Source organism: Astatotilapia calliptera, chromosome 7, assembly GCF_964374335.1.
Source record: "Astatotilapia calliptera chromosome 7, fAstCal68.1, whole genome shotgun sequence".
In the NCBI taxonomy this organism is placed as follows: domain Eukaryota; kingdom Metazoa; phylum Chordata; class Actinopteri; order Cichliformes; family Cichlidae; genus Astatotilapia; species Astatotilapia calliptera.
The window spans coordinates 52007163-52017749 of NC_137428.1; positions in this window are offsets into that span (position 1 = coordinate 52007163).

The window sequence follows — 10587 nt, forward strand, 5'->3', positions numbered from 1 at the left end:
ATCATTCCCTCTCACATCTTTTATGATATGCCGAGTCTCACGGGCGTAGCCAGCGATCATGTGCACGGGAGGTGACACCTCCCTCCCCCCACCCTCAATGCCCTTTGTGTCTTATTGCCACTGTCACCCCTTCTACCAGACAGATCTGCAGTTCACCTCCACATATTTTATGTAGTACCACTAATAGCACTTATATATATATATATATATATATATATATATATATATATATATATATATATATATATATATATATATATATATATATATATATATATATAGATAGAAGCTGTGGCCTTTGGCCAGTGTGCTTTAGCTAGCATTTAGACTAAAAACACAAAGCCAGAAGGCAACAAATGTATATGTACGACAAAAAAACAAAAACAAATGATGTGCTTTAATGGGAGTTATTTACAGAATTATTTCTTGGCTAACAGGTTGTCATACACTGTGATGAGCCAAAGAAAGAAAGAAAGAAAGAAAGAAAGAAAGAAAGAGAGAAAGAAAGAAAGAAAGAAAGAAAGAAAGAAAGAAAGAAAGAAAGAAAGAAAGAAAGAAAGAAAGAAAGAAAGAAAGAAAGAAAGAAAGAAAGAAAGAAAGAAAGAAAGAAAGAAAGAAAGAAAATGGTGCATTCCTTAGTTTTATAAATTGAATGCATATGCTGCCTGGAGGGAGCCTAGTCTGCTGAAAAAAATCAAGTTTAAACATAAACAATCTGTCAGATTTGTTAAGTATTACATTATTGTCAATTTAGATAGGTGTGGTTTTGCTCAGTTTTGGTCACAAAAAAAGGAGGAAGTTACATTTGTCAGGGCTCGTGTGCGGAGGCGAGGAAGGGATGACCCACATGCAGGACTCGTGGTGCAGAACGAGGTTTATTGAATATGTAGACAACAGATGATAGGATGGATGGCTGGCTGGCTGGACTTAGCGGACTGGTAGACTGGCTGGCTAACTGACTGACTGGACGGAACACACGACAGAAACAACATCATCAATGACCCGACACTGAATGGGTAGAACAGAGGGCTTAAATACACAGACTGGTGATAATGATGATAATGAGGGACCGGTGAGTACACAGCTGAACATAATGAACTAATGATAATGGGAAGAGGATTGAACATAATACACACAGACCAAGGCTAACACAATAAAACAGGAAGTGGAACAGGCAGTAGATAAACAGTGAGTGTGAACTGAAAACACTGGGTCACCGACCCAGGAACCCTGACAACATTTTAAAGTGTGCATTGTTTCTGGAGTCGTAATAATCGTCACAACAACATATAATGCATGGGACATGGTGTTTTACACATTTACCCACTTTTCCACGGGAATTGTGTGATTATTCTTAAATGTTTTAAAAAGCCATTTCAGTCTGTTTTAAATATATGCAAAAAGTTGAGTGAATTTTACTGTTGGTAACACTAAACAAAGACTGATGGACAGGTAGGGACTAAAACTGCAATTAATGGTGTTTAATAATCTTTATGAACAACTTCACTTGCTAGAATGAAGAAAACAATCTCATACAAATATTATTATTAATCATTGTTGATGTGTGTTTTTGGAGTCACGAACACAATGTATTTCCATCCAACAACCACACCAGGCTTGACTATGCTGGTATTTGCTAAGATGCACATGTATTTTAGCTTCTCATGACAGAAAGAAAAGGAAAAAGTTGTTTGGGCTCATGTAATCTGTTTTTTTCCTTTGGTTCTCACGTAGTTGGCATAATTTCGCATGGCATTTTGTTGTCACTAAACAAAGTTTAGTAGTGTCCACTTATAACAACACATACTCTGAGATTATCTGATGTGATACTTCCCTTGGCCTCATTTGCACTCTGTTGTGCAGCCTGTGGGACGTCTTGTGTACAAAAAACACCACCGCTGCCCTCTTGTGGTAAAAGCTGGGACCAAGAATTTCAAATTCAAATTAAATCAAATTCAAATTTTATTTGTCACGTACACAGTCATACACAGTACGATATGCAGTGAAATGCTTAGACAACTGCTCGTGACCTAAAGAAAAAAAGAAAAGGCTATGAATAAGATAGGAAATAAATATGAAAATTAAAAAGGGTAAATTTAACTAGGAAGGAATAAAATAAAATATAAAAATTAAAGTTAAAAATGAAATAACTGTACAACACAAATTAGAATGAAAGGTAAATTTAACTGGGAAAGAATTAAAGTTAAAAAAAATAAAATAACTACAACAAAATACACAATACACAGTAGAACTATATAAGAATGTATGAAGAAATATAAATATATATATACACAATAACAGCAGCTGTACAAGTATTAACTGGAAATGAAGAATATAATGTCCAGTGTTGTGCAATCCACATTATGTCTTGTGCAGTGCAAATATGCTTAAAGTGATTTAAGTGATGAAGTGAAAACAATGTCCAGAATGTCCCCTTGTGTAAGAACTATATGTGTGGGTCAGTACTGTGTGGTGGTGTGATTGAGAGACCGTATCGCCTGCGGGAAGAAGCTCCTCTTCAGTCTCTCTGTGTTGGTCTTCAGGGAGCGGAATCGCTTTCCAGACCTCAACAGACAGAACAGTCCGTTGTTGGGATGGCTGAGGTCCTTCACGATCTTCCTGGCCTTGGTCCAGCACCGCCTGCTGTAGATTGAGTGCAGGTCAGGGAGCTCGGAGCGGATGGTGTGCTCGAAATTTCGAGAAAATAACTCGGAATTTTGAGAAAATAACTCGAAATTTTGAGTTATGGATCCTTTTTTTTAGTGGCTTCCATACCCTTCAACCATGTTATGAGAGTCGATTTTTGATACTTTGACCGCCAGAGGGCACTATGCAATTTCCCTTTTGACAGCAGGTGTTTCTGAACCAAGGAGTTAGGCAGAGTAAGCAGTAACTAAATAACTACTCATTACAAATCTTAGAGGCATCTGTTCATGGTTCACGAGTCTGAAAGAAACAAGTATTGGATTTCGAAATCAGTAAATATCGGCTGTGTCCCAATTAAGAGACCGCACGCTTGAAGTACGCATTTTGAGTGCGATTGCGTCACCGCCACGCGACGACGGCTGTCCCAATTCGAAGTGTACTTCAAACGCGTATGGCTGTGTCCCAATTCAGGGTCTGCACGCTTGAAGTACGCGCACTACGCGTACTACGTAGTGCGGAAGTGAGAGGCTTGTGAAATGGGACGGTCTAGCCTTCGTAGCGCTGTTCAGGTTGCCTAGGAACCATGATACTAACCGCGAGAAACGTCTCATACAGCTTTGTGTGACAGAAATGAAGGAGAAAAAATGTTTTGTTGGTCATTCATTTTTGTCATGACATCACTTTGATTAGTTGAGTATCTGAGGCTGAGACCACAGGACTGGAAAACATGATAGTTGGGCTTCATTTCTGTACTGAACAGTCATTTCAAGAGTAGTTAGTAAATAACAATTAGCTCTTGTTGTTCATGTTCACTAAAGCCATCTCACTGTGGTAATGTAAATATAATATGGCCAATATCATAGTATTGTCAGATTATTATGATATGATATGATATCTATCTATCTATCTATCTATCTATCTATCTATCTATATATATATATATATATATGTGTGTGTGTGTGTGTGTGTGTGTGTGTGTGTGTGTGTGTGTGTAGAGGCTTTAAACCCAAGTTAAACAAGTTACAAACATCACTAATGTCACATAACTTTGCTGATATGTGGCCAACAGCAATGTTTTAATGTTCTTCGTTATTAAACATTCGCACATAAATAGGTGACATCATATTCAATACTTACTTTTGACAGTTCACTCTTCGGGGGCTCCCTTCTGCCGTATTTTGCGGCAAAATTATCCACACCCACCGCCGTGCTATCAATTGTGGGATATATGGGAAGCGTGCACCGGACCACGCTTGATATTTGGGGAAATCGACGGCGCATTTGGAGTATGCATTTGAAGTACACTTCGAATTGGGACAGCCGTCGTCGCGTGGCGGTGACGTAATCGCACTTAAAATGCGTAGTTCATGCGTGCAGACCCTGAATTGGGACACAGCCCCTGAATTGGGACACAGCCATTGACTGTAGAAAACATGGACGACGCGACCCCGCCTCCTACCATTGTGCAAAAATGAAGCCAAAATACCCCGCTTGTGGAGGCTGCCATCTTGCAAATTTGGAGACAGAGGCTGTATCCCAATTCAGGGTCTGCAGCCTTAAAGTACGCAGCCTCAACGGTCCTCAAGGGCCGCGTACTCAAAGACCGCTAAGGCCGGAAGTGTGAGGCTTGTGAAATGGGACGGTCTAGCCTCAGTCGCGCTGCCCAGGTTGCCTAGCAACCATGATAGCTGGAAACCTGTGGTTGACAGAAATGAAGGAGAACATATTTTGTTCATTTGTTTGTTTCTACACGAGCTTTGTGTGATTTAATAAGTATCTGAGGCTGAGACCACAGGACTGTAAAACATGATTGTTGGGCTTCATATCTTTACTGAACAGTCATTTAAGATTAGCTAGTAAATAACAAATAGTTAATGTTGTTCATGAGACTAAAGTCAGTGTAAATATGAGATGGCCAATATTATAGTTATTATATTAATCATTATTAGTTATTACAGCAGTGAGTTTGAACTCACAAATCAAATCACTTCTATTGTCACATCACATGTGCAGGTACACTGGTACAGCACATGTGAGTGAAATTCATGTGAGTGAACTCTGTGTCAAATACTGAGCTTCAGTAAAGATCCAAGTTGCAGCTATTCATATGTCCTATCACCTTAAATCTTCACTCAAAGATACTCAAGTATCTTTGACAGTGTATATATAGATGTATTATATATAAGAGACAAATGTTGTTTCTTCAGTATGTTGACATTACTAAATTTGGCTCAATACTTACATATATGTGTAAAAAGCAAATGTACGAGCTGTGATAACTGTGTCTGATAGAATGAAGAGTAGACTGATATATTAAATATTCCTTTATTGGGTGAGAAAATCATACCATGTCATAACTGCTTTAAGTCATACAGAATAGATATCAGAGCTTTAAATAGGCTGTCTTCTGCTAAATGGGTCAAACTGGGCAGAAAGTAAACAAACACAACATCCTTATAGAATATGATGTAACACTATAGATCAACTTACCTCAGAATATATAAAGCATATAAACAATTACAGCAATATGATGCAACAAACACAGCAGTGCTACTAATCCAAAATACTCAAAGCTTCATAGAACTGAAACAAACATTTATTTTTAGCTCCATTCTGCTGCTGATACATACTTTATGTTTCTGAACATTAAACTTGTTGCTGCATTTCATAGTGTTTAACGTTAAGGCCCTGAGTACTTTCTCCCACACTGAAAACACTGGAATGATAAACTTATTTGAACATTACCTAATAAGACTGATTCAGGACAGACAGTTAGTTATTTTAAACCTTTCTAGCAGTCCTTCACAAACAGGGAACAGTCTGTCTATTCTCTCCATCTGTCAGCTGCTGCTGGCTCTTCCTCCTCCTCTTCCTCACACACTGCTGAGTTTGTCCTGGTGGATCATCAGGGGTGCAAAACCTCACAGATGATGTGCAGCAGTGGGTCCCTCAGTCTGTCCTCACTCTGGACACTTGCAGTTTTGATTTTGATTTTTTTTTTTTATTGATTAGCATTCAAATATCTCAGTGAAAACAGAACAAAAATCTACCACAAAGCAAGAAAGCATGAGACAAGGCTAATCAAAAGGTATTGGCTGAAGCATTTGCTTATTACGCCAACCCTTTTAACAAAATATCTTTTTGCATGCAGCTCCTGTACACAGGGCTCGAAGCAAATAATAAAACAAAGCAAAAACAAAAACAAACAAACAAACAAACAAACATGAAAAAAAAAACTTTCCACCTTAGATAAGTAACTACATCAAAGCAAAAGAATCAAGAGGGTTTTTTTTTTTTGCTCTTTTCATTCTTGATTTATATATTTTTCTAATACTCTATTTTAAAACATATTTTTAAACAAGGAAAATGAACTACACCTTTTTAAAATCACTGTCATAACTATTCCACAGGTTAACTCCTCTAACAGAAACACATCTCTGCTTTATATTTGTCCTTATCTTGTTTTTTTTAAAGAAATCTGTTCCCCTTAAGTCATATTGACTCTCTCTGACTTTGAACAGCTTCTGAGTACTGGGGCAAAGCAAGTTATTTTGTGCTTTATACATTATCTGTGCCATTTTATATTCAACTAAATCATAAAATTTCAGGGTATTCAGATTAATAAACAAAATGTTAGTTGGTTCTATATAGTTTGATTGGTTTATAATTCTTATAGCTCTTTTTTGTAACTTGAAAATAGGAAGAGTGTTCGTTTTATATGCATTACCCCATATCTCCAGACAGTAAGTCATATATGGAAGAAACAGAGTACAATAAAGTGTGTATAATGATTTTTTGTTCAGGACATGCTTTGTTTTATAGAGAATAGCAATGGTTTTTGACATTTTTGTTTTCACATGGTTTATATGAGACTTCCAACTCAGCTTATCATCAATTATCACTCCAAGAAATTTATTTTCGTACACTCTTTCAATTTCAATTCCATTAACCCTTATTTTAGATACAGTTTTCATTTGTCTAGTGCCAAAAATAATCAATTTTGTTTTCTTTATATTTAATGATAACTTATTTACATCAAACCAGTTTTTTAATATATTTAACTCCTTTTCCGCTGTAGTCAGAAGCTGTTCTAGGTTTTTAACCTGAGCAGTACAGATTGGTATCATCAGCAAACAATACACATTTTAACAGTTTGGAAATGCTACATATGTCATTTATATATAATATAAATAATTTAGGGCCCAGCACAGAGCCCTGAGGAACACCACAAGTTACCTTCAACTGCTTAGATTTTACATTATTGAATTCGACATATTGATATCTTTCATCCAGGTAACTTTTCATCCACTTGTATGCTATCCCTCTTATGCCATATCTCTCTAGTTTATTCATTAATATAGAATGATCAATTGTATCAAACGCCTTTTTTAAGTCTATAAAAACACCAACAGTATATTCCTTATTATCTATAGCATTCGATATCCCTTCAACAAGTTCCATCACTACCATCGAAGTGGACCTTTTCACTCTAAAGCCATATTGGTTATCACTTAGGAGATTATGCTTCTCAATATATTTATCAAGTCTATTAACAAATAACTTTTCTATAAAATTTTTGAGAACTGTGGGAGTAGTGATATTGGCCTATAATTGGTAAACTGACATCTCTCTCCGTTTTTATGGATTGGAATAACTTTTGCTATTTTCATTTGTGAGGGAAACACACCAGTTTGAAAGGACAGATTACAAATGTATGCGAAAGGTTGCACTATATATTCTATAATACTTTTAACTAATATCATGTCAATACCAAAACAGTCAGTGGACTTTTTATTTTTAAATGTCTTCACAATGTTAATTATTTCTCTATGAGTTATAGCACCAATAAACATGGAGGACACATTCTGAGTAATATGTTTATTCAGGTTGTTATTATTTCTTGACTCTGGAATTTCTTTTGCTAAATTAAAGCCAACATTTACAAAGAAATCATTAAATTCATTTGCAATGTCTTTAGTTTTATCAAGCACAATATCTTTATCTTTTTTAAAATAATCTGGATAATTCTTATTTTTTGAGCCCTTTTTGATTATACTGTTTAATATCCTCCACGTTTCTTGTGTGTTACTTCTACTTTGCTCCAATAATTTGTGGTAATATTCTTTCTTACTTGTTCTTATAATATTTACTAATCTATTTTTATATAACTTGTACTTTATTTCAGCATCTTTTGTCCTCTGTTTTATGAATCCCTTATATAGATTATTTTTCTTTTTACATGCATCTTCTATCCCCTTTGTGATCCATGGCTTATTTGATCTGTGATGCTTTCTAGTGATCTTCATTAAAGGACAATGCTTTTTCATATAGTGAAATTACTGTTGATAAGAGTGCATCATATGCACTATTTGAATCTTCATTTGCAAAAACCTCATTCAAATTGTGTTCCTTTAAGTCCACCTGGAGGGCAGCAATGGCTCTTGTTGTTCTATGTCGTATCATATCAAATATTTGATTCTTTTGTTTCGTTTTAATCCCAAAATAATTTTGAAAAATTGCAAAAACAGGAAGATGATCGCTTATATCAGTTATAAGAAGTCCACCTACTATTTCATGGTCAATTTTATTTGTGAATATATTATCTATCGATGTAGCTGTATCAGTTGTTATTCTACTTGGTTTTATAATGACAGGGAAAAGGGAGTTACTATACATTGTATTGATGAAATCTGTTGTTTTCTGATGTCCATTTGGGTTTAGCAAATCTATATTAAAATCACCACAAATTATTTGCACTTTTTTATCATTTAAGTTGCTAAACATAGCAGCAAGTTTTTCATTGAATATCTCAAGGCATGAACCTGGTGTCCTATAGATGCAACTTATAATTATATTGTTAGCTTTTTCAACATAGATTTCAATAGTGACACATTCCAAAACGTTATCTATGGTGCTTGACATACATTCAATCAGACTACATTTCAAAACTTTATCTACATATAAAGCAACACCGCCTCCTTTTTTATTCACCCTGTTCATTGTAAATAATTCGTATCCTTCCAGTCCCATTTCACTAACTTTCTCATTATCGAGCCATGTTTCTGATATTGCAATTATATTAAACTTTTTTAACTTACTTAAACATTCTGTAATTTTAAACATTTTTTATACAGGCTTCTACTATTGAAATGTATGACCGACAATGCATTTGCCATTTTAATATTCATATTGAATTGGTCATCTGTATAGTACTCACAAGTATTATTGGTGTTATTGTAGAAGTGGGTATCTGGGTCAATGTTACTTTCAGGGTCATGCATGTTGTGCTCTGCATAGTTAAACGTTTTGAAGTTCGTTTTCTCAGTGTGTGTGGCAAAATAACCACCTTGACAGTCCTTCTCATAATCAAATTCCTCCTCTTCAATATCTCTGAATGGAAACCTATAATCTGTGTCCAAACTTGTCATTTATGTGTTTTTGTTGTTGTTGTTTCCATTGTTTTTGAGCCGTAAGGCCAGAAACACTTTCCATACCCATTGTTCATTATCCAATCGTCACTTTTCCAATAGATTCCATAGCAGATTCCTGATTATTTATATTGCTCTAAGTCTTTGAGTTCTCTTATCATCACAACTTCTTCGGGATTGCCATTTAGTCTTATCATTACTTTGCAGTTCCTCGTCCATGTCGCTTGTATCTTATTTTGTTTTCTCAGGCTGCGTGCCTGTCTTGCAATTTCAGCAGTCTTTTTTGTTAAATGTTCATTTAAATACACACCAGTCCCTTTTAGCTTCTTACCCTGTTTCAGTAACTCAATCTTTGTTTTGCGACTCACAAACCGAAGAATGATTGATGGCTTTGTTTTACTGTCTTTTCTGGGGAGCGTGTGGCATGCTGCAATATGATGGCTCTGAATACTTACATTCTTCGTTTGAAGGAATTTTATCACTTGCTGTTCAAGCGTTTGCAGCTCCTCTACCGGGGCATCTTCACCGTCTTTACCTCCACCAGCTGGCGTAGGTTCGGTGTTGCGTCTCCAGTCCACTTATGACTAAATCATCCATTCTTGTGTATTGTTCAAGGTCCTCGATTCGCCGTTCCAAGTCGTCTATTTTCTTGTCCTTGTCCTTTATGAGGTTTTTTAGTTGTTTTATTTCATCCATTAGGTCATGTAGCATACCTTGTTGTTTAGCCACTTTGCTCAGTTCATCAGACATGAAAGTAAGCGATTTCCTAATCTCCTCCAACTTCTCTTCAACTCCTGGGTTTGCTTTTTTAGGCGGCATTTTGAAAATGATGAGATTGGTATTTCCTTGTGATGGCCCATTGAAGTCACTGTCGATTTACTTGTTGGTGCCTTGCTAGAGGAGCCTGGGCCCAGTGGCTGCTGGAGGATCCTGGGCCTGGTGGAGCAGGAGGATCCTGGGCCTAGTGGCTGCTGGAAGAGCCTGGGCCCGGTGGCTGCTGGAAGAGCCTGGGCCCGGTGGCTGCTGGAAGAGCCTGGGCCCGGTGGCTGCTGGAGGATCCTGGGCCTAGTGGCTGCTGGAGGATCCTGGGCCCAGTGGCTGCTGGAGGATCCTGGGCCTGGTGGAGCAGGAGGGTCCTTCTGGTCACTCTTGGCTCCCAAAAAACCCCCAAAATAGCAGCAGCCAAATGCCAACCTGAGAGATACAAGACACCCAGCAGGATCTTCACAATCATCATGCTGCTCAGTTGTCACACATGGAAATCAAATGTGTGATAAGCTGCAGGATTCAAACACAAGTGTAACTTATAAATACATGTTCATACTTTTATTCCACAATCAGAGAGAAAGAAACAGAGAGAGAGTGCAGGACAGACAGACAGGTGACAGTCTCAGGTGTATACACTGCTACAAAACAGGAGGATTTAGTGTTTGTGTTATTACGAGTGCTAAACAAGAAGAGTTCCCAGATGGTACAGTGGGCACATGTGTGACTCCTGTGATTAAAGCATCTT